At 45.3% G+C, this 24,662-nt stretch overlaps 12 non-coding genes across 12 annotated transcripts; 9 read left to right on the top strand and 3 right to left on the bottom strand.

The window, feature by feature from the left end:
* The first annotated feature begins 39 nt into the window (after positions 1-39).
* Positions 40-122, top strand: trnal-cag. The gene has a single exon. It is a non-coding gene; the product is annotated as a tRNA-Leu (tRNA).
* A 1,965-nt stretch (positions 123-2,087) lies between these two features.
* trnaq-cug lies at positions 2,088-2,159 on the top strand. The gene has a single exon. It is a non-coding gene; the product is annotated as a tRNA-Gln (tRNA).
* A 424-nt stretch (positions 2,160-2,583) lies between these two features.
* trnal-cag lies at positions 2,584-2,666 on the top strand. Its single transcript has one exon. It is a non-coding gene; the product is annotated as a tRNA-Leu (tRNA).
* Positions 2,667-11,626: 8,960 nt separating this feature from the next.
* trnaq-cug lies at positions 11,627-11,698 on the top strand. The gene has a single exon. It is a non-coding gene; the product is annotated as a tRNA-Gln (tRNA).
* Positions 11,699-12,122: 424 nt separating this feature from the next.
* On the top strand, positions 12,123-12,205 carry trnal-cag. The gene has a single exon. It is a non-coding gene; the product is annotated as a tRNA-Leu (tRNA).
* A 2,051-nt stretch (positions 12,206-14,256) lies between these two features.
* trnaq-cug lies at positions 14,257-14,328 on the top strand. Its single transcript has one exon. It is a non-coding gene; the product is annotated as a tRNA-Gln (tRNA).
* A 426-nt stretch (positions 14,329-14,754) lies between these two features.
* On the top strand, positions 14,755-14,837 carry trnal-cag. The gene has a single exon. It is a non-coding gene; the product is annotated as a tRNA-Leu (tRNA).
* A 2,446-nt stretch (positions 14,838-17,283) lies between these two features.
* trnal-cag lies at positions 17,284-17,366 on the bottom strand. Its single transcript has one exon. It is a non-coding gene; the product is annotated as a tRNA-Leu (tRNA).
* Positions 17,367-18,880: 1,514 nt separating this feature from the next.
* On the top strand, positions 18,881-18,952 carry trnaq-uug. Its single transcript has one exon. It is a non-coding gene; the product is annotated as a tRNA-Gln (tRNA).
* Positions 18,953-20,521: 1,569 nt separating this feature from the next.
* Positions 20,522-20,604, bottom strand: trnal-cag. The gene has a single exon. It is a non-coding gene; the product is annotated as a tRNA-Leu (tRNA).
* Positions 20,605-22,120: 1,516 nt separating this feature from the next.
* On the top strand, positions 22,121-22,192 carry trnaq-uug. Its single transcript has one exon. It is a non-coding gene; the product is annotated as a tRNA-Gln (tRNA).
* A 1,561-nt stretch (positions 22,193-23,753) lies between these two features.
* Positions 23,754-23,836, bottom strand: trnal-cag. The gene has a single exon. It is a non-coding gene; the product is annotated as a tRNA-Leu (tRNA).
* Between the last annotated feature and the right edge of the window lie 826 nt (positions 23,837-24,662).

The following is a 24,662-nucleotide window of genomic DNA, read 5'->3' as shown; positions in this document are numbered from 1 at the left end:
ATCTAAAGTTGTAACCTCCACGAAAGTCATATGTAGTACGTCAGGATGGCCGAGCGGTCTAAGGCGCTGCGTTCAGGTCGCAGTCTCCTCTGGAGGCGTGGGTTCGAATCCCACTTCTGACATTCAACCTTTGCTCTTCTTCTTATTGTCACAACATACACTTGAAATTTGCTTGAACCACGAGCTTTCTCACAACTTGCTTATCACAGTTGTGCACCGTTCATCCCTGAACTGTAGTGGATTTTATAATGATGTACACTGTAAAAACATTCTACATAATTCTAATAAAATTCACTACAGGAAGCTGATTACTGGTGCACAACTAAATGTGTGCATCTTTGAATGTGCTCACATTGACACTGATGTGCTAAAAACCTGATTTTGTGAAGTCAAAACTTTCAGCAAGTTGAAACAATCTTTCTTATTTACCCCAATTATCCTAAAATAAGGACTGGTCCCATCCCATGTCATGGCATGAAAATATGAGAGGCTGTCATCAATTCAATCAGATACTTGCGAAAATTGTAAACACTGAGTAAAAATCCTTCAACATTTTTATTGTATTTCTGACAGTTTACACACAAAACAATAATATACAAACACACACGTACACATACGCTGTCCTTCGGCTTATTAAAAAGGCTGTCATGTTTTTGCTTGGTCAAAAAAAAAAAAACCCAACAAAAAACAACAACCTGTTATTACTGTGCTGATTTCCTCATTTTGAAATGATTAGGTTTTTTACTTTTACAGCATTTCATCTTGGCTGTTGATGGCCACTAACCTGATGAGCTCACATGAATGAAAGTAAACCTTCCTGTGAACGTAGCTGCTTCTCGCCGGGTGCGGTGGCGTGTGCCTGTCATCCAAGTTACTGGGAGGCTGAGGTTGGAGGATCGTTTGAGCTCAGGAGCTCTGAGCTGCAGCAGGCTGTGTCGATTGGGTGTCCGCGCTAAGTTCGGCATTGATATGGTGATCCTGGGGGAGCCCGGGACCACCAGGTCGTCTAAAGAGGGGTGCACCGGCCCAGGTCGGAGACGGAGCAGGTCAAAGCCCCCGTGTCGCTCAGTAGTGGGATCGTGCCTGTGAATAGATGCTGTAGAGCAGCCTGAGCAATGCAGCGAGACCCAATCTTTATATACACCCTTATACCTGTCTCTACCTCACACAGCAACCTCATCAGTCCTTCTTTGTCTTTTTAATTGACGTTAAACACGCTCACAAACCTGCTGCTCTGCTTGTCCTACACCACCTCCACCTGCAGGACAGCTGCAAATACATCCTCCATCCTAAACACTTCTGATGCCCAGCAGGTGGAGACAAACTCAAACTAGGAAATTCATTCAGGTAACCTTTGGGTTTAATATTTGCATCTTATGATCACAGCTTTGACTGTCATGTAAAAAGGGGTTTTTTTGTTTTAGAAGTGAACTGTCCACAACTTCAGTACAGGCATGAGTCAGGATTTCAGGGTAAAGTAAATGGTTTCTTTACATCATTTCTTTGAGTGTATGGTGAAAGATTGCCAGGGAAGGGACTGTGTTGCATTTTACTGGGATAATTTCTCTATTTTTTTAAATAGATTTTTCATCTTATAATCAACAGTATATAAAACAATATATATATATATATGTATATATATCAGTCCAGTATGATGTGGACTTAGTGCCGCAATCTGGCAGTCACACCTTCTTTTTGAGCAGTGGTTCCATGGTCTTTGAATCCAGTGATCTGAGTTCAAATCTCAGTGGGACCTGGTTTTTAGAGGTGAAACCACACTTCATGTCTTCTCTGGTTCACAGAAATAGTGCTACAGTTGTGTTTTCAGTCAAAACTGTATAAAGTCAAGCAGCTAACCTTGACCTCTGCCTTTAGAAATGATTGTGAATTCCTATGTGCTACTAAAGAGCTTATACTTGTGCGTATGAGTCACAAACACTGCTCACTCACTGACTGAGCATGATCATCATTTTCGAGCCATAAATGGCATCAGCCTCTCCACAATTGACAGTATCCTTAAAAGAACCCATTGGCTGAATACTTTTTGGCAGGTTGCCATGATCAGGCAGTTCAGGCACTCTCACAGGGGTTCCATGGTGTAATGGTTAGCACTCTGGACTCTGAATCCAGCCATCCGAGTTCAAATCTCGGTGGGACCTGAGTTTTTTATCCGCTGATTGGGATGTGTAACATTAGAGCGTCTTCTCTGGGACACCAAAACTGTGCTATAATTGTGTTTTCAGTGAGAGGTGTATAAAATCAAGCAGCAAACCTTGACCTCTCCCTTTACAAACACTTGTCAATCACTATGTGGTATTAAAGAGCTGTCTGAAATTCAGTTGTACACCACACAAAGTTACAGAGTGGGGTGTCTGAGTGCTGAGGTGCGCTTGTGCGTAAAAGTCACAAACACTCCCCTGACTCACTAACTGCACAGCTGACTTCAAAGTCAGCACAGAAAGTGGGCGCCACGAGTATGTGTTTCCATGGCTGAACAGCTGCTATATGTGTTATGTTGAGTATAACGTTTGTGTGGTCCCAACTATCTAAAGTTGTAACCTCCACGAAAGTGATATGTAGTACGTCAGGATGGCCGAGCGGTCTAAGGCGCTGCGTTCAGGTCGCAGTCTCCTCTGGAGGCGTGGGTTCGAATCCCACTTCTGACACTCAAGCTTTGCTCTTCTTCATATTGTCACAACATACACTTGAAATTTGCTTGAACCACGAGCTTTCTCACAACTTGCTTATCACAGTTGTGCACCGTTCATCCCTGAACTGTAGTGGATTTTATAATCATGTACACTGTAAAAACATTCTACATAATTCTAATAAAATTCACTACAGGAAGCTGATTACTGGTGCACAACTAAATGTGTGCATCTTTGAATGTGCTTACATTGACACTGATGTGCTAAAAACCTGATTTTGTGAAGTCAAAACTTTCAGCAAGTTGAAACAATCTTTCTTATTTACCCCAATTATCCTAAAATAAGGACTGGTCCCATCCCATGTCATGGCATGAAAATATGAGAGGCTGTCATCAATTCAATCAGATACTTGCGAAAATTGTAAACACTGAGTAAAAATCCTTCAACATTTTTATTGTATTTCTGACAGTTTACACACAAAACAATAATATACAAACACACACGTACACATACGCTGTCCTTCAGCTTATTAAAAAGGCTGTCATGTTTTTGCTTGGTCAAAAAAAAAAAAAACCCAACAAAAACCAACAACCTGTTATTACTGTGCTGACTTCCTCATTTTGAAATGATTAGGTTTTTTACTTTTACAGCATTTCATCTTGGCTGTTGATGGCCACTAACCTGATGAGCTCACATGAATGAAAGTAAAACTTCCTGTGAACGTAGCTGCTTCTTGCCGGGTGCGGTGGCGCGTGCCTGTCATCCAAGTTACTGGGAGGCTGAGGTTGGAGGATCGTTTGAGCTCAGGAGCTCTGAGCTGCAGCAGGCTGTGTCGATCGGGTGTCCGCGGTAAGTTCGGCATCGATATGGTGATCCTGGGGGAGCCCGGGACCACCAGGTCGTCTAAGGAGGGGTACACCGACCCAGGTCGGAGACGGAGCAGGTCAAAGTCCCCGTGTCGCTCAGTAGTGGGATCGTGCCTGTGAATAGATGCTGTAGAGCAGCCTGAGCAATGCAGCGAGACCCAATCTTTATATACACCCTTATACCTGTCTCTACCTCACACAGCAACCTCATCAGTCCTTCTTTGTCTTTTTAATTGACGTTAAACACGCTCACAAACCTGCTGCTCTGCTTGTCCTACACCACCTCCACCTGCAGGACAGCTGCAAATACATCCTCCATCCTAAACACTTCTGATGCCCAGCAGGTGGAGACAAACTCAAACTAGGAAATTCATTCAGGTAACCTTTGGGTTTAATATTTGCATCTTATGATCACAGCTTTGACTGTCATGTAAAAAGGGGTTTTTTTTTTTGTTTTAGAAGTGAACTGTCCACAACTTCAGTACAGGCATGAGTCAGGATTTCAGGGTAAAGTAAATGGTTTCTTTACATCATTTCTTTGAGTGTATGGTGAAAGATTGCCAGGGAAGGGACTGTGTTGCATTTTACTGGGATAATTTCTCTATTTTTTAAAATAGATTTTTCATCTTATAATCAACAGTATATAAAACAATATATATATATATATGTATATGTAACCCAACCAGTGCAGGGGCCTCCCTACACCCCGGACTCTGCGTTGTGTTAGTTTGTGTTGGATTGGGTTGCACCGCAGAGAGACCAGTCGGACACAGGCGCTCGATTTGTGGCTCGGACCGTGCCGTTTATTCGGAAGCAGGGGCAAACACCACTCCAACTCTGCTGCTGGCCCTTTTCAAATCACAGCAAACACTGCGTGACCATCAACATTGCAAAATACAACAACACATATACACAGAATACACATTAAGTAACAATAACCGTGCCTTCTACAACATTCCACGGTCTCGGGGATGAGTACAACACAAAACTGATGCAGTTCGCCACTGGCAGTGCTTACCTTTTCAAATCACAGCAAACACTGAACCAAGATGGCGCCCGCGCGAACAAGAAATCTGAAGTACGGTGTCCTGCAGAGGACAAATGGTCAAAATTGCTAAATTTTACACCATATATGCAGCTCAACAGCGACACCTTGTGACTTATTCCAGTCACTACCTTACATCCGCCCCTCCTTTAAGTGATGGCGTCCTAGTCATCAAACAAAACAAAATAAAACAGAACAGTCTCACTATGTATACAAGAATAACGGTGGTGGAAGATGTGCAGTGTAATGCGAAAATGTCTATGTGTGCATCCTATGTGTTTCCTGCAGCCCTTCTTGCTTTGGCCCTCTGCCACAGCTTCCATCCCCTTTCTATCTTCTCCTGATCCTCCCCTGGTTCGTTAACTCTCGACCCATAAGTCAGTCTCTTAGGGGGATGCCGACTCCTCGGCAAGTTCCTCCTTGGTTTACTTGGTCTGGGAGGTGAGTGGGTGACCCTGACAGTTTCATTCCCCCTCCAATCTTCACTCTCTTGTCCTGTCCCTGTGTCCCTTTCCTCTGGTCCCTTGGGGGCAAGTGATTCATTTGCTGCTTCAGGTGAAACTCCCTCCACACCTCCTTCCAGGCTATCAGCCTCCCCGTCCTCGATCATGTCCGACTCTTCATCCTGTCTGATTACTTCACCAGCCTGCTCTCCACTGTCCTCTACGTCCTCAATCTCTCCTCCATGAACCTCCTCCACGTCAAGCTCCATTTCCTCTCTTGCCTCCTCTCCCACCTGCTCCACGGGAAGAAACATACACTGCGTGAGTAGGTTGCGGTGGACCACTCTCTCTGTATCACCATTTTCCGATCGCACCACATACACCGGCATGTCTGGCTGTTTCTTCACCACAATGTATGGACGTGACTCCCACTTGTCTCCTAGTTTGCTTCGCCCCTCCACATGACACACTTTAACCAGGACTCTGTCACCCGGGCTGAAGCTTTGACTCTTTGCTTGTCGGTCATAGTATCTTTTCTGGTGACCCTTAGCCTGGCGAGAGGCCTGATTAGCCTGTGCATAAGCCTGTGACAAGCAGTCATGCAGGGTCTGGACATAATCGCTATATCCCCCCGACCCATTAGTGGTTGACAGCCCAAAGACCAAGTCGACAGGGAGCCGTGGATGCCTGCCAAACATCAGGTAGTATGGTGTGTACCCTGTCGAATCATGGCGGGTGCAGTTGTAGGCGTGTGTCATGGCATCCACATATTCGTGCCACCGGGGTTTCAGGTGAGGTTCTAGCGTCCCCAGCATGTTCATGAGGGTGCGGTTAAACCGTTCAGTTGTCCCGTTGCCCTGTGGGTGATAGGGCGTGGTGTGGGTCTTAGTGATGCCGGTGCATTTACACAGCTCCTTCACCACAGCACTTTCAAAATTGCGCCCTTGGTCTGCATGCAGTTTTGCTGGGAAGCCAAACCGACAGAAAAAGTTTCTATACAGCACCCTAGCCACTGTGCTGGCTTTTTGGTCTTTAGTGGGGTATGCTTGCGCATAGCGTGAGAAATGGTCAGTGACCACGAGGACATTTTCGATACCACCTTTTGATTTCTCAAGAGTCAAAAAATCCACACAAACTAGCTCCAAGGGGGCACTGCTGTGGATACTGACCAGGGGGGCCCTGACCCCTGCGGTTGGAGTTTTCCTAAGGCAGCACCTCTCACATTGTTCGCACCAAGCCTTGATTTCCTGGAACATCCGTGGCCAATAAAACCTCTCCCTTATCATGTGCAATGTCCTCTCAAAACCAAGGTGGCCTGAGTCATCGTGGAGAGCAGTCTTCACTGATATACGCAAATCCTCTGGTAGCACCAGTTGCTCAACTACTCCCCTTTGGCTGTCTTGGACGCAGCGGTACAGGATGCCATCCCTTACCGCTAACCTTCTCCACTCCTTTAAGAGAAGGCGCACGTGCCCTTCAGCACTCATTCGCTCGCTGCGGCTCGGCTTCTGGTTCATACTCTTATAGTGCAAGACGGGGCCAATAACAAGGTCTTTTTTCTGCCCTGCACGGATCTCCTGTTTGGTCATGGTGGGCAGGGATTCCATCCCCACATCCCTGTAAGGCTCAGTGGATGTAGGTGGCCCGAGTTCCAGTTCCTCCCCTGCAGGCGTGCCATGGCCAGTGAGGCTTTGAGTATCCTGGGTAGCCTGTGTCACACCATGCCCCTGTTCGTCGACACCCACCCACTGAGGGCATGTCTGTAGGATGTGCATGACCTCCTGGTTAGACATGCGAGAGAGGGCGTCAGCGTTTGTGTTGCTCTGTCCCCTCCGATACTGGACATCGAAATCGAAAGCAGCCAGCCTAGACACCCACCGCTGGCCTGTGGCATCCAGCTTCGCTGATGACATAACATACTTGAGAGGGTTGTTGTCTGTCTGGACAGAGAATCTACGCCCATAGAGGTGGTCGTAGAATTTGTCGGTGACCGCCCATTTAAGAGCAAGGAACTCGAGTTTGTGTGCAGGATACCTTGTCTCTGCTGGGCTCAAACCTCTACTGGCGAAGGCTATGACCCTCTCAGCTCCACCTTGGATCTGAGCTAGAACGGCGCCCAGACCCTCCCCTGAGGCGTCCGTCTGCAGAACGAAGGGCAAGCTATAGTCAGGATATCCCAGCACTGGAGCGCTTGTCAGCCTTTCTTTTAGGGTCTTAAATGCCTTCTCGCATTCATCTGTCCACAAAAAGGGTGGGTCGGTAGCCAGACTTTTCTTTCCCCCTCTCCTTTTCTTTCTGGGGTCACCAGCAGTTAGGCGGTACAGGGGAGCAGCTAGGGTAGAGTACCCACTTACATACCGCCTATAGTATCCAGCGAATCCCAGGAATTGCAACACTTCTTTGCGATTTGTGGGCCTCACCCAGTTTTCCACCTTGCTGATCTTCTCTGGGTCTGTCCGGATCCCCTCAGCAGACACTAAGTGACCCAAATACTGAACCTCCTTTCTCACTAGGTGGCATTTAGAAGGCTTTAACTTCAAGCCATGCTCCCGAAGCCGATCGAACACCAGCTGCAGTCTTTCCAGATGCTCATCAAAGGTTTTGGAGAATATGATGAGATCATCAAGATAGATTAGGAGGTGGGTGAAGTTCAAGTCGCCAAAGCAGCAGGTCATGAGTCTCTGAAAGGTGGAGGGAGCATTCTGCAGTCCAAAGGGCATACGATTTGCTTCAAACAGCCCCATAGGGGTGCTGAATGCCGTCTTGTGTTTGTCATGCTCCGCCACCTCCACCTGCCAATAACCAGAGGTGAGGTCAAGGGTGGAGAAGTATCTTGCCTGCCCTAGAGCCTCCAGGGCTTCCTCTATTCTGGGGAGAGGGAAAGCATCTCTCGTGCTACAGGAGTTCAGTTTCCTGTAGTCAATACACAGCCTTAGTGATCCATCTTTCTTGGTTACGATCACGACCGGTGAAGCATATGGACTTTTGCTGGGCCTGATAACTCCTGCTACCTCCATTTCTGTCAGCAACCTTCTCACATCCTGCCACTGTGATGGGGGGATCTTACGGTAAGGCAGTCGAAATGGCTTAGAGTCGACCAGAGGGATTTCATGTTGCACAGTCTTTGTATGGCCATAATCCAGGGGGTGCTGTGAGAACACACCCATGTTCCTTTCCACAAGCTCTTTAAGAAGGGAACGCTGGTGCTCGTTTTCGACATCTGCTCCACTTAAATCCACTTCCTGGCTTGTCACAACGTGGTCCATACCCAGGCATGCTTCTCTGCCTCCGCTAATATGATGGCTGCCCCGCACCCTGTCTGAAAAGTCCACAATACTTTCCACCAGAGATGCCCTGGCCAGATGCGTGTGAGGCTTGATAGTGATAGCATGCTGGGAGAGGTTCATCACTCTTACCGGGGCACATCCTTTCTTTACATCAGCAAGAACTCTGGCGACCAGGATGTCTTGGCTGAGCCGCAGGGAGGGGTGGCCTTCAATTAGGGCTGTATAAGTCTTTCTTTGTGGTCCAGCTTTTATTTTGCACATTAAATCCATCTCTTTCCCTGCTTGAATGTGCACCTTGCGACCAGTATAAACAACAGGGCCCACTGTGTCATCCATATCACACTGTTCAGTGCTCTCAATCTCTAGCAGGGAGGCGTGCCACTCCGGATGAGTCTCCTTGACCTGGAGGAGGAACTGCTGGCCGTAGGTTGCCTGGAGGTGACTTCTGGAGGCACGGAGGACATTAGTTCCCACAAGCAGAGGAACAGAGGAGCGGTACTCTGTGTTAGTGACAACAAAAGCAGGCACACCCTTAAACTCTCTCCCCAACAATTTTAGGTTGATGCGTAGCACACCATGGTAGGTGACACTCTGGCCCCCTGCACCTTCTATGGGTATCTTAGAAGGCTGCAGTTTTTGTTTATGGAGGGTGGGGTGGCTGCGCCAGTACTGATGCGTAATACTGGTTATCTGGGAGCCAGAGTCGATGAGTGCCCTGCACTTCATTCCGTTGACTTCCACCTCCCCCTCATTCCTGGGACCAACTAGGGGAGTGCTCTCTCCTCCGTCACCTTTGTTCACCTGCAGTGTGGGGACTTGCTGCTCGCCCATGGTTGCCCCGGCGACCATGGGCTTTATCTGTTTAAAGGCTGAGCTGAGTAAGTGTTTCCCTCCATGGGGGTCACAGGCTGAGGATCGTGTGCCCACGTCTGTTCAGGCCCCGGGAGCACTGCTCTGCAAACCCGGGCTATATGTCCTTGCTTCCCACACCGGTAGCATGTGACCACTGACATTGGGGTTGTAGCCCCAGGGGGTGGTCGGACTCTCAGTGGAGTGGCAGAGGATGGAGCATAAATTCTCGATTCAAGGTGGGTCAACTTGGCCATCTGCTCCTCCTGGCTCAATGCTAATTTCTTGACCATCTCTGCTAGCTCTGACCACTCTGAGGAATGTTTAGCCTTTTCAGCCTTCACATTCACACTACACTCTGATGCCACTTGTACCTGGGCATACGTTTTCTTTGATTTGTTTTGAGGCTGGAATCTCTTTGTTTCTTTTGCTAAATTTCGGAGCTCAGCCTGCAGCTCACGGAAACTCAAAAGCCGGGGCTTCATTGGCGAGATCCTCGCATACACATCCTCATCATTAATCCCCCGTATGAACTGCCGGGTGAGTTTACTGTCACGGTCAGGAAAAGGCTTGCCTCCTCTTTGGTTTTCTTCCACAGCTCGCAGTGTTGCCTCCAGTGCTATAGCATATGAACAGGCAGACTCCCCAGACCTCTGAACACGCTCATAGAAGTCCGCTAGTAGATCTGAGGAGCTCTGTGTGTCGCCGTACTCTGCTCTCAGTTCTTCGAATGCCCTTTCAGGTGTTTGGTCATGGAGAGGTAGATTCAGGGCCAGCTTTCGGGCTTCACCAGTTAGGTGACGCACCACCGTGGAAAAGCGGAGGTGAATGGGGAGCTCTATTGCCTCAAGAAGATACTGCATGTCACGAATCCAGTCCTCTACGAGCACCTTGCTGTCAGCACTGCCAGTGAAGACTTGGACATTTTTCACTTGATGAGTCTGTATAAAACCACCGTAGGCAGCTAATGGGGGGTTAGCGTTGGCTGCAGCCCCGCCCGGAGCGCTTAAAGATGTATGCACCTGCTGGGGGGGTATGCCAGGGTGTCCTCTAACTTGGGGGTCTAAAGCAGAGGTTGGTACGTGCATTGAGGCATGGGTGCCGGGTGGGGCTATAAAACCTCCATGGGTCATATTCACGATAGGGGGCATGACAGTGTTGGGGCTTATAGCAGATGAGTGGAGGGGGGCTCGAGAGTCATGGGCAGCAGCTAGTGGCATGTGGGGCAAACGGGGCGTCAGCCCATGCTTTGAACTTTCAAGGGTCTGCTCGGCTGCAGAGGGATTATTCATTATGCCCACTCCCTGCACTGTTAGGGGGCTTGGCATGGCGGCTTGGGGGGCAGGTGTGGAATACAGATGGCTGGTGTATGCTTGGGGGCTGAATGGAACGGTCATCGTTGGGTAAGGAGTGTTAAGTGATTGGTTCAGGGTGGGATGCTGGGTACTGTGCACCGCTGGGTAGTTGGGATATGAGGCAACATGGGGTGCCGGTGTAGCAGTGGGCCCATGGACACTGGCCTGAGGGGAAAAAGCAGGGGGCATAGTTATCTGTACATCTGGCCGAAACACTGGAGGGGCTGTAGTTAGAGGGCTGTGGTTGGACTGGCTTGTCTGGTTGGTTGGCACTGACCTTGGGCGAATTTCAGATAGGTGCGAGGGCACCTGCATTTGGCCTCCATAGGGTGGCAGTGGTGGGGCATGAGCTGGAGCCACGCCAAGATCAGTCTGGGGTGAAAGCATGGTTGGTGGTGGGGTCTGTTGTGTGCCCAGCCCAGAGTCGGAGAGGTCCCTGATTGGGGTGTGATACTGTAACCGCTGGCCAGTGAAGCTGGGGAACTGGGTGACCAGCTTCGACTTCACTGATGACTGTTGGTCCACTGTACTGGCGCTAGCTGTAGCCCCTTCATTCAAAAGGTGAGGCTGTGCCCTCTTTGGAGTGTCTGCAAAGTCTCTCAACATTTTCACTGTCCTGTATCTCTAATTTAGCTGCAACAGAAAATGTGTGTGGGCTACTTGTAGTATGCTTAACTGTGAGTAAGTACAATATATTTCTAGTAAAATAGAACACAACACAGATGTATGACAACTATCATTCTATAACGCAGAAAAAAAAAGGATTCACAAAAAAATAGCATTAAACTCAGAGTGTAGTTAAACAGCTATCTTCAGCACAGAGGTTGTGAATGACGCAAATCAGCAGCAATTGCTTAACCGTATTCAATGATTATCATTATAGACAGGGAACATCATTTGGCATTCTTTCTACAATTCAAGTCTCTGAGTCTCTTTTTTTTTTTTTTTCAGGGACAGAAACCCTCAAATGAAACCACCCCAAGATTTCACTTTCAAAGGATATGCCTGGGGAGATGAAAGTCCCAGTAATACAGCTGCACAGGCAGTTATATACTTAGTTCAGCACCCCATCAGATGGCGACACCTCTTACTATGGCTGCGTAGCTGGGGGGTGTCGGCATTGCTCTCACAGGGGTTCCATGGTGTAATGGTTAGCACTCTGGACTCTGAATCCAGCGATCCGAGTTCAAATCTCGGTGGGACCTGAGTTTTTTATCCGCTGATTGTGATGTGAAACATTAGAGCGTCTTCTCTGGGACACCAAAACTGTGCTATAATTGTGTTTTCAGTGAGAGGTGTATAAAATCAAGCAGCAAACCTTGACCTCTCCCTTTACAAACACTTGTCAATCACTATGTGGTATTAAAGAGCTGTCTGAAATTCAGTTGTACACCACACAAAGTTACAGAGTGGGGTGTCTGAGTGCTGAGGTGCGCTTGTGCGTAAAAGTCACAAACACTCCCCTGACTCACTAACTGCACAGCTGACTTCAAAGTCAGCACAGAAAGTGGGCGCCACGAGTATGTGTTTCCATGGCTGAACAGCTGCTATATGTGTTATGTTGAGTATAACGTTTGTGTCGTCCCAACTATCTAAAGTTGTAACCTCCACGAAAGTGATATGTAGTACGTCAGGATGGCCGAGCGGTCTAAGGCGCTGCGTTCAGGTCGCAGTCTCCTCTGGAGGCGTGGGTTCGAATCCCACTTCTGACATTCAAGCTTTGCTCTTCTTCATATTGTCACAACATACACTTGAAATTTGCTTGAACCACGAGCTTTCTCACAACTTGCTTATCACAGTTGTGCACCGTTCATCCCTGAACTATAGTGGATTTTATAATCATGTACACTGTAAAAACATTCTACATAATTCTAATAAAATTCACTACAGGAAGCTGATTACTGGTGCACAACTAAATGTGTGCATCTTTGAATGTGCTCACATTGACACTGATGTGCTAAAAACCTGATTTTGTGAAGTCAAAACTTTCAGCAAGTTGAAACAATCTTTCTTATTTACTCCAATTATCCTAAAATAAGGACTGGTCCCATCCCATGTCATGGCATGAAAATATGAGAGGCTGTCATCAATTCAATCAGATACTTGCGAAAATTGTAAACACTGAGTAAAAATCCTTCAACATTTTTATTGTATTTCTGGCAGTGTACACACAAAACAATAATATACAAACACACACGTACACATACGCTGTCCTTCGGCTTATTAAAAAGGCTGTCATGTTTTTGCTTGGTCAAAAAAAAAAAAACCCAACAAAAAACAACAACCTGTTATTACTGTGCTGATTTCCTCATTTTGAAATGATTAGGTTTTTTACTTTTACAGCATTTCATCTTGGCTGTTGATGGCCACTAACCTGATGAGCTCACATGAATGAAAGTAAAACTTCGTGTGAACGTAGCTGCTTCTCGCCGGGTGCGGTGGCGCGTGCCTGTCATCCAAGTTACTGGGAGGCTGAGGTTGGAGGATCGTTTGAGCTCAGGAGCTCTGAGCTGCAGCAGGCTGTGTCGATCGGGTGTCCGCGCTAAGTTCGGCATCGATATGGTGATCCTGGGGGAGCCCGGGACCACCAGGTCGTCTAAAGAGGGGTGCACCGGCCCAGGTCGGAGACGGAGCAGGTCAAAGCCCCCGTGTGGCTCAGTAGTGGGATCGTGCCTGTGAATAGATGCTGTAGAGCAGCCTGAGCAATGCAGCGAGACCCAATCTTTATATACACCCTTATACCTGTCTCTACCTCACACAGCAACCTCATCAGTCCTTCTTTGTCTTTTTAATTGACGTTAAACACGCTCACAAACCTGCTGCTCTGCTTGTCCTACACCACCTCCACCTGCAGGACAGCTGCAAATACATCCTCCATCCTAAACACTTCTGATGCCCAGCAGGTGGAGACAAACTCAAACTAGGAAATTCATTCAGGTAACCTTTGGGTTTAATATTTGCATCTTATGATCACAGCTTTGACTGTCATGTAAAAAGGGGTTTTTTGTTTTAGAAGTGAACTGTCCACAACTTCAGTACAGGCATGAGTCAGGATTTCAGGGTAAAGTAAATGGTTTCTTTACATCATTTCTTTGAGTGTATGGTGAAAGATTGCCAGGGAAGGGACTGTGTTGCATTTTACTGGGATAATTTCTCTATTTTTTTAAATAGATTTTTCATCTTATAATCAACAGTATATAAAACAATATATATATATATATATATATATATATATATATATATATATATATATATATATATATATATATATATATATATATATATATATATATATATATATATATATATGTATATATATCAGTCCGGTATGGTGTTGACATAGTGCCGCAATCTGGCAGTCACACCTTCTTTTGAGCAGTGGTTCCATGGTCTTTGAATCCAGTGAGCTGAGTTCAAATCTCAGTGGGACCTGGTTTTTAGAGGTGAAACCACACTTCATGTCTTCTCTGGTTCACAGAAATAGTGCTACAGTTGTGTTTTCAGTCAAAACTGTATAAAATCAAGCAGCTAACCTTGACCTCTGCCTTTATAAATGATTGTGAATTCCTATGTGCTACTAAAGAGCTTATACTTGTGCGTATGAGTCACAAACACTGCTCACTCACTGACTGAGCATGATCATCATTTTCGAGCCATAAATGGCATCAGCCTCTCCACAATTGACAGTATCCTTAAAAGAACCCATTGGCTGAATACTTTTTGGCAGGTTGCCATGATCAGGCAGTTCAGAGACTCTCACAGGGGTTCCATGGTGTAATGGTTAGCACTCTGGACTCTGAATCCAGCGATCCGAGTTCAAATCTCGGTGGGACCTGAGTTTTTTTTATCCGCTGATTGGGATGTGAAACATTAGAGCGTCTTCTCTGGGACACCAAAACTGTGCTATAATTGTGTTTTCAGTGAGAGGTGTATTAAATCAAGCAGCAAACCTTGACCTCTCCCTTTACAAACACTTGTCAATCACTATGTGGTATTAAAGAGCTGTCTGAAATTCAGTTGTACACCACACAAAGTTACAGAGTGGGGTGTCTGAGTGCTGAGGTGCGCTTGTGCGTAAAAGTCACAAACACTCCCCTGACTCACTAACTGCACAGCTGACTTCAAAGTCAGCACAGAAAGTGGGCGCCACGAGTATGTGTTTCCATGGCTGAACAGCTGCTATATGTGTTATGTTGAGTATAACGTTTGTGTCGTCCCAACTATCTAAAGTTGTAACCTCCACGAAAGTCACATGTAGTACGTCAGGATGGCCGAGCGGTCTAAGGCGCTGCGTTCAGGTCGCAGTCTCCTCTGGAGGCGTGGGTTCGAATCCCGCTTCTGACATTCAACCTTTGCTCTTCTTCATATTGTCACAACATACACTTGAAATTTGCTTGAACCACGAGCTTTCTCACAACTTGCTTATCACAGTTGTGCACCGTTCATCCCTGAACTGTAGTGGATTTTATAATCATGTACACTGTAAAAACATTCTACATAATTCTAATAAAATTCACTACAGGAAGCTGATTACTGGTGCACAACTAAATGTGTGCATCTTTGAATGTGCTCACATTGACACTGATCTGCTAAAAACCTGATTTTGTGAAGTCAAAACTTTCAGCAAGTTGAAACAATCTTTCTTATTTACTCCAATTATCCTAAAATAAGGACTGGTCCCATCCCATGTCATGGCATGAAAATATGACAGGCTGTCATCAATTCAATCAGATACTTGCGAAAATTGTAAACACTGAGTAAAAATCCTTCAACATTTTTATTGTATTTCTGACAGTTTACACACAAAACAATAATATACAAACACACACGTACACATACGCTGTCCTTCGGCTTATTAAAAAGGCTGTCATGTTTTTGCTTGGTCAAAAAAAAAAAAAACAACAAAAACCAACAACCTGTTATTACTGTGCTGACTTCCTCATTTTGAAATGATTAGGTTTTTTACTTTTACAGCATTTCATCTTGGCTGTTGATGGCCACTAACCTGATGAGCTCACATGAATGAAAGTAAAACTTCGTGTGAACGTAGCTGCTTCTCGCCGGGTGCCGTGGCGCGTGCCTGTCATCCAAGTTACTGGGAGGCTGAGGTTGGAGGATCGTTTGAGCTCAGGAGCTCTGAGCTGCAGCAGGCTGTGTCGATCGGGTGTCCGCGCTAAGTTCGGCATCGATATGGTGATCCTGGGGGAGCCCGGGACCACCAGGTCGTCTAAAGAGGGGTGCCCAGGTCGGAGACCTGTCTCTACCTCGCACAGCAGCCTCATCAGCCCTTATTTATATTTTTAATTGACGTCAAAAACACTCACAAACCTGCTGCTCTGCTTGTCCTGCACCACCTCCACCTGCAACTACATCCTCCACCCTAAACACTCCTGCCGCCCAGCAGGTGGAGACAAACAAAATCAATCAATCAATCAAGCTCTCTATCTAATAACTTATTGCATTACAACTTGACTTCGACCGCTCAGCCATTCTGACATTGCAGTGTCAGTTTGGTGGAGGTTACCACTGTTAGATACTTTGGAAGAAACAAACATTATCCTTCTCATAACACATACCGCAGCTGTTCAGCCATGTAAACACATACTACGAAGCTCGTGGCGCCCACTTTCTGTGCTGACTTTGAGGTCGGAAGAGGTTTGGAGCTGTGCAGTTAGAGAGTCAGCAGAGTGTTTGTGACTTTTGCGCACAAGCGCACCTCAGCACTCGGATACTCCAATCTGTAACTTTGTGTGGGTTGCAACTGAATTTCAGACAGCTTTTTAGTATCAGATAGTGACTGACAAGTGAAGGAACTCTTTAGTGATTGACAAGTGTTTTGTAAAGGCAGACATGGTTAGCTGCTTGATTTTATAAAGCTCTCACAGAAAACACAAGTCATACAGAAATTCAATGTGCCAGAGAAGACATGCAGTATGGTTTCACCCCTCAAAAATCAGGTCCCACCGATTTCACCAGATTTCACTCCATAAGAGTTTCCTCTTTTCAACACTCACCCAATTCATCCAGTGACCCTGCTTGTCTGGCGTGTCTTACTGTTTCCTCCCTTCGACACACCTCCTCCACCACCATTTTTTGACGTTCGGTTACAGATGCCTGTTGCCACCGAGGTTGCCAAGACCAAATCCTTCTCTGCCCTGTTGGACGCGACCCACCATGTCATTATGGCTCAGAGCCGATTTGGCCTGTAGCACAGACGTGGCTGGGGTCCACTTCCTCCCTGTTGCTAGGGTGGGAGCAGCTCCCCTCACTATGGGGTCCCAGGAGTCCTTGAGTGACATCTCAAGCCTCACTCAAGGAGTGCAGTGTTGTTAATCCGCCTGAGGTCATTAGCCAAGTTTTGCCTTAGATTTTCAAGTTGCCAGGTATCATTGAGGTCTACATTATACCACCATCCCAGGCTCTTGATGGACATCTCTTAGACTGTTTGAATTGGTTGTCCACTGATATAGAATTGCCAGTTTCAAGTGTATTTTGTCACAACAGTAAGAAGTCTCCAAAGGTTGATTCTGTTCATCTGAATGTAGCGTTTTCAGTGGGAGAAACGTCTCGTCACTCATCCAAGTGACTTCTTCAGTCTCAGCTGACTGCAGGTTTCCCCAATCTTATAAACAGTATATTTGCATAATGACTGAAAGCAGCACCCTGAAGGAACAGTGGGCTCGGAGGTCAGTTCCTTCATCATGATTGTGCAAATTGTCATGACCATTGATCAACAACCACTGATCAAAGACCCATGAGTACCAGTAAGAAAGAAGTGTAAAGACACAATTGTCAGAAGTGGGATTCGAACCCACGCCTCCAGGGGAGACTGCGACCTGAACGCAGCGCCTTAGACCGCTCGGCCATCCTGACATACTAAACTCGCGAGTATTTGAATAATCTCGAGCAGCTGCTGACTTGTATGTTGAGCTCATGTATGTTTAAGATAAACGAAAGCAAATAAAAAATAATTACAAAGAAAATTTATTGATTTAAAAGTTTGTGTTAAATGTTGTAAGTCACATCGAAGTAGAAAGATCAGGTGTGGGTGGACAGGAATGATTAGATGTCAACAACTTGATTGGATGGCCAAAGTGTGAAATGTGACGTCCTGTGAGGGAAGCGTGAAAAAGTGTGAGCAAGTATAAAAATTAGGTTAAAAAAAAAGACATTCTGGGTTCTTCCATTTTGTCTTTTGCGAGATGAGCAGTTGGGAAGGTTGGATCTAAGAGGTTCACAGTTGAAAGTTGAAGCAGAGACACTAGAGGGGGAACCACAGCCCAACCTGTGAACTGGTTTCAAATGAATGCCGAGCTGCTTTCCTGTTGGGTGATTTTCATCAACACAGAACACGGGGATAAATGCATTTTTGGTTCCATCCTCTCTCCTCACCAATAAAATGTCCTACTTTGAGTTTGTCTCCACCTGCTGGGCGGTGGCGCGTTTAGAGTGGAGGATGTAGTTGCAGCTGTCCTGCAGGAGGAGGTGGTGCAGGACAAGCAGAGCAGCAGATTTGTGAGTGTTTTGGACTTGAATTAAAAAGACCAAGACGTGCTGATGAGGCTGCTCTGTGATGTAGAGACAGGTATAAGGATGTGTATAAAGATTGGGTCTCGCTGTATTGCTCAGGCTGCGCTACAGCATCTATTCACAGGTGCGATCCCACTACTGAGCGACACGGGGGCTTTGACCTGCTCCGTCTCCGACCTGGGCCGGTGCACCTCTCCTTAGGTGACCTGGTGGTCCCGGGCTCCCCCAGGATCACCATATCGATGCCGAACTTAGCGCGGACACCCGATCGACATAGCCTGCTGCAGCTCAGAGCTCCTGAGCTCAAATGATCCTCCAACCTCAGCCTCCCAGTAGCTTGGATTACAGGCACGCGCCACCGCACCCGGCGAGAAGCAGCTACATTAACAGGGCTTTTAACCATGTCTGAGGTGACATCATGACACTAACCTGCTGCCCATCATTAGCAAAGTTGTAATGATGGGCAGCAAAGATGAGGAATGAATGGTGCACAATTGTTATATGCAAGTTTTTAGAAAGCTCGTGGTTAACCCAAGAGCATTTTGTCACAATATCAAGAAGAATAAAGCTTCAATGTCGGAAGTGGGATTCAAAACCACGCCTCCAGAGGAGACTGCAACCTGAACACAGCACCTTAGACCGCTCGGCCATTCTGACATTGCAGTGTCAGTTTGGTGGAGGTTACCACTGTTAGATACTTTGGAAGAAACAAACATTATCCTTCTCATAACACATATAGCAGCTGTTCAGCCATGGAAACGTAGTGCGAATAATCTACAATGTCATCCATACTGATCATTTGGCTGAATACTTTTATGCAGGTTGCCATGACCTGACAGTTTGCACAATTTTGCATAGGTTCCATGGTGTAATGGTTAGCACTCTGGACTTTGAATCCAGTGATCCGAGTTCAAATCTCGGTGGGACTGTTTTTTGGGAGGTGAAACCATACTGCATGTCACGTAATGATAACTTGTGCAGGTTTTTGGTCGCCAAGCGGTCTAAGGCACTGCGTTCAGGTCGCAGTCTCCTCTGGAGGCGTTTGTTTGAATATAGCAGCTGTTCAGCTATGTAAACACATACTACGAAGCTCGTGGCGCCCACTTTCTGTGCTGACTTTGAGGTCGGAAGAGGTTTGGAGCTGTGCAGTTAGAGAGTCAGCAGAGTGTTTGTGACTTTTGCGCACGAGCGCACCTCAGCACTCGGATACTCCAATCTGTAACTTTGTGTGGGTTGTAACTGAATTTCAGACAGCTTTTTAGTACCACGTAGTGACTGACAAGTGAAGGAACTCTTTAGTGATTGACAAGTGTTTTGTAAAGGCAGACGTCATGATTAGCTGCTTGATTTTATACACCTCTGACTGAAAGCACAATGTGCTAGAGAAGACATACACTATGGTTTCATATCCCAAAAGCAAATCCCACTGGATTCGCTGGATTCAGAGTGCTAACCATTGCACCGTGGAACCACAACAAATCATATCAGCATTATTGTCGTAGTATTTTTAAATGGCTGTACAAGAAAAAGAACGCCAGATGCATTGGCTGCATTTTAAGATTAATAGTCGTATAAAACTTTGTTGTTCACAAAATTTGTAAACTTATGGACAAAATCTTTCCATACGTTTTAAAAATGTACAATTTCTATTTGCATTTCAAGTTATGAAGATAATTTACTGAACATGTCTGTGGTTTTTACAGTAAGAAGAAAATATAACCACTACTAGGATTTTATGTTCTTGTGTGATTTCAGATCAGTTGTGTTAATACAGTATGTCAATGAAAAAATAACTGTAAATTCAGACACGTGAGGTTGTGCTGAAAAGAATGATACCAAGCAAGGCAAGGTAAAAAAACAACAACAAAAAAACAAACAAACATTCAAACAAACAAACATTTACACAGTAAACATCTGAAACGATGACAGCCTTTCATATTTTAATACCATCACATGGGAAGGACCAGTCCTTATTTTGGGATAGTTGGAGTAAAAGATAAAGATTGTTTCAACTTGCTGAAAGTTTTGACTTCACAAAATCAGGTTTTTAGCACATCAGTGTCAGTGTGAACAAATCTACTCTCTAGTGAATTTTATTACAATTATCTAGAATGTTGTTACATTGTGCATGACTACAAAATCCACTGCTGTCAGGGATGAACAGTGCACAACTCTCATAGTTGCCAGTTTCAAGTGTATTTTGTCACAACAGTAAGAAGTCTCCAAAGGTTGATTCTGTTCATCTGGATGTAGCGTTTTCAGTGGGAGAAACGTCTCGTCACTCATCCAAGTGACTTCTTCAGTCTCAGCTGACTGCAGGTTTCCCCAATCTTATAAACAGTATATTTGCACAATGACTGACAGCAGCCCCCTGAAGGAACAGTGGGCTCGGAGGTCAGTTCCTTCATCATGATTATGCAAATTCTCATGACCATTGATCAACAACCACTGATCAAAGACCCATGAGTACCAGTAAGAAAGAAGTGCAAAGATTCAATTGTCAGAAGTGGGATTCGAACCCACGCCTCCAGGGGAGACTGCGACCTGAACGCAGCGCCTTAGACCGCTCGGCCATCCTGACATACTAAACTCGCGAGTATTTGAATAATCCCGAGCAGCTGCTGACTTGTATGTTGAGCGCATGTATGTTTAAGATAAACGAAAGCAAATAAAAAATAATTACAAAGAAAATATATTGATTTAAAAGTTTGTGTTAAATGTTGTAAGTCACATCGAAATAGAAAGATCAGGTGTGGGTGGACAGGAATGATTAGATGTCAACAACTTGATTGGATGGCCAAAGTGTGAAATGTGACGTCCTGTGAGGGAAGCGTGAAAAAGTGTGAGCAAGTATAAAAATTAGGTTAAAAAAATAAGACATTCTGGGTTCTTCCATTTTGTCTTTTGCGAGATGAGCAGTTGGGAAGGTTGGATCTAAGAGGTTCACAGTTGAAAGTTCAAGCAGAGACATTAGAAGGGGAACCACAGCCCAACCTGTGAACTGGTTTCAAATGAATGCCGAGCTGCTTTCCTGTTGGGTGATTTTCATCAACACAGAACACGGGGATAAATGCATTTTTGGTTCCATCCTCTCTCCTCACCAATAAAATGTCCTACTTTGAGTTTGTCTCCACCTGCTGGGCGGTGGGGTGTTTAGAGTGGAGGATGTAGTTGCAGCTGTCCTGCAGGAGGAGGTGGTGCAGGACAAGCAGAGCAGCAGATTTGTGAGTGTTTTGGACTTGAATTAAAAAGACCAAGACGTGCTGATGAGGCTGCTCTGTGATGTAGAGACAGGTATAAGGATGTGTATAAAGATTGGGTCTCGCTGTATTGCTCAGGCTGCGCTACAGCATCTATTCACAGGTGCGATCCCACTACTGAGCGACACGGGGGCTTTGACCTGCTCCGTCTCCGACCTGGGCCGGTGCACCTCTCCTTAGGTGACCTGGTGGTCCCGGGCTCCCCCAGGATCACCATATCGATGCCGAACTTAGCGCGGACACCCGATCGACATAGCCTGCTGCAGCTCAGAGCTCCTGAGCTCAAATGATCCTCCAACCTCAGCCTCCCAGTAGCTTGGATTACAGGCACGCGCCACCGCACCCGGCGAGAAGCAGCTACATTAACAGGGCTTTTAACCATGTCTGAGGTGACATCATGACACTAACCTGCTGCCCATCATTAGCAAAGTTGTAATGATGGGCAGCAAAGATGAGGAATGAATGGTGCACAATTGTTATATGCAAGTTTTTAGAAAGCTCGTGGTTAACCCAAGAGCATTTTGTCACAATATCAAGAAGAGTAAAGCTTCAATGTCCGAAGTGGGATTCAAAACCACGCCTCCAGAGGAGACTGCAACCTGAACGCAGCACCTTAGACCGCTCGGCCATTCTGACATTGCAGTGTCAGTTTGGTCGAGGTATACCACTGTTAGATACTTTGGAAGAAACAAACATTATCCTTCTCATAACACATATAGCAGCTGTTCAGCCATGGAAACGTAGTGCGAATAATCTACAATGTCATCCATACTGATCATTTGGCTGAATACTTTTATGCAGGTTGCCATGACCTGACAGTTCGCACAATTTTGCATAGGTTCCATGGTGTAATGGTTAGCACTCTGGACTTTGAATCCAGTGATCCGAGTTCAAATCTCGGTGGGACTGTTTTTTTGGGAGGTGAAACCATACTGCATGTCACGTAATGATAACTTGTGCAGGTTTTTGGTCGCCAAGCGGTCTAAGGCACTGCGTTCAGGTCGCAGTCTCCTCTGGAGGCGTTTGTTTGAATATAGCAGCTGTTCAGCTATGTAAACACATACTACGAAGCTCGTGGCACCCACTTTCTGTGCTGACTTTGAGGTCGGAAGAGGTTTGGAGCTGTGAGTCAGCAGAGTGTTTGTGACTTTTGCGCACAAGCGCACCTCAGCACTCGGATACTCCAATCTGTAACTTTGTGTGGGTTGTAACTGAATTTCAGACAGCTTTTTAGTACCACGTAGTGACTGACAAGTGAAGGAACTCTTTAGTGATTGACAAGTGTTTTGTAAAGGCAGACGTCATGATTAGCTGCTTGATTTTATACACCTCTGACTGAAAGCACAATGTGCTAGAGAAGACATACACTATGGTTTCATATCCCAAAAGCAAATCCCACTGGATTCGCTGGATTCAGAGTGCTAACCATTGCACCGTGGAACCACAACAAATCATATCAGCATTATTGCCGTAGTATTTTTAAATGGCTGTACAAGAAAAAGAACGCCAGATGCATTGGCTGCATTTTAAGATTAATAGTCGTATAAAACTTTGTTGTTCACAAAATTTGTAAACTTATGGACAAAATCTTTCCATACGTTTTAAAAATGTACAATTTCTATTTGCATTTCAAGTTATGAAGATAATTTACTGAACATGTCTGTGGTTTTTACAGTAAGAAGAAAATATAACCACTACTAGGATTTTATGTTCTTGTGTGATTTCAGATCAGTTGTGTTAATACAGTATGTCAATGAAAAAATAACTGTAAATTCAGACACGTGAGGTTGTGCTGAAAAGAATGATACCAAGCAAGGCAAGGTAAAAAAACAACAACAAAAAAACAAACAAACATTCAAACAAACAAACATTTACACAGTAAACATCTGAAACGATGACAGCCTTTCATATTTTAATACCATCACATGGGAAGGACCAGTCCTTATTTTGGGATAGTTGGAGTAAAAGATAAAGATTGTTTCAACTTGCTGAAAGTTTTGACTTCACAAAATCAGGTTTTTAGCACATCAGTGTCAGTGTGAACAAATCTACTCTCTAGTGAATTTTATTACAATTATCTAGAATGTTGTTACATTGTGCATGACTACAAAATCCACTGCTGTCAGGGATGAACAGTGCACAACTCTCATAGTTGCCAGTTTCAAGTGTATTTTGTCACAACAGTAAGAAGTCTCCAAAGGTTGATTCTGTTCATCTGGATGTAGCGTTTTCAGTGGGAGAAACGTCTCGTCACTCATCCAAGTGACTTCTTCAGTCTCAGCTGACTGCAGGTTTCCCCAATCTTATAAACAGTATATTTGCATAATGACTGAAAGCAGCCCCCTGAAGGAACAGTGGGCTCGGAGGTCAGTTCCTTCATCATGATTATGCAAATTCTCATGACCATTGATCAACAACCACTGATCAAAGACCCATGAGTACCAGTAAGAAAGAAGTGCAAAGATTCAATTGTCAGAAGTGGGATTCGAACCCACGCCTCCAGGGGAGACTGCGACCTGAACGCAGCGCCTTAGACCGCTCGGCCATCCTGACATACTAAACTCGCGAGTATTTGAATAATCCCGAGCAGCTGCTGACTTGTATGTTGAGCGCATGTATGTTTAAGATAAACGAAAGCAAATAAAAAATAATTACAAAGAAAATATATTGATTTAAAAGTTTGTGTTAAATGTTGTAAGTCACATCGAAATAGAAAGATCAGGTGTGGGTGGACAGGAATGATTAGATGTCAACAACTTGATTGGATGGCCAAAGTGTGAAATGTGACGTCCTGTGAGGGAAGCGTGAAAAAGCGTGAGCAAGTATAAAAATTAGGTTAAAAAAATAAGACATTCTGGGTTCTTCCATTTTGTCTTTTGCGAGATGAGCAGTTGGGAAGGTTGGATCTAAGAGGTTCACAGTTGAAAGTTCAAGCAGAGACACTAGAGGGGGAACCACAGTCCAACCTGTGAACTGGTTTCAAATGAATGCCGAGCTGCTTTCCTGTTGGGTGATTTTCATCAACACAGAACATGGGTATAAATGCATTTTTGGTTCCATCCTCTCTCCTCACCAATAAAATAAGAATAAAATCTGCATTAGCTCAACGTAGTTTAGTCAGATAAGTGTTGTTTACATACATAATTGTTTGGCGACCATAAACATGCACGTGTTATCATCAAATTTTCATGGCATGCTGCTGTTACACATGTTAGAGATTTAAAACAAGTGGGGCTTAAAACTTTACTTTGGAAGACATAAATATTATACTTCACCAAACACATAGCTGCTGTTCAGCCATGGAAACCCATACCACGATGCTCATGTTTGTTTGTTTTTTGATGTTAAAGACAGAGGAGGTTTAGTGCTGTACAGTTGT

Source organism: Simochromis diagramma, unplaced genomic scaffold (assembly GCF_900408965.1).
Source record: "Simochromis diagramma unplaced genomic scaffold, fSimDia1.1 OVJJ01000802.1, whole genome shotgun sequence".
NCBI classification, from domain to species: Eukaryota; Metazoa; Chordata; class Actinopteri; order Cichliformes; family Cichlidae; genus Simochromis; species Simochromis diagramma.
This window is presented reverse-complemented; position numbering and strand designations above follow the sequence as displayed.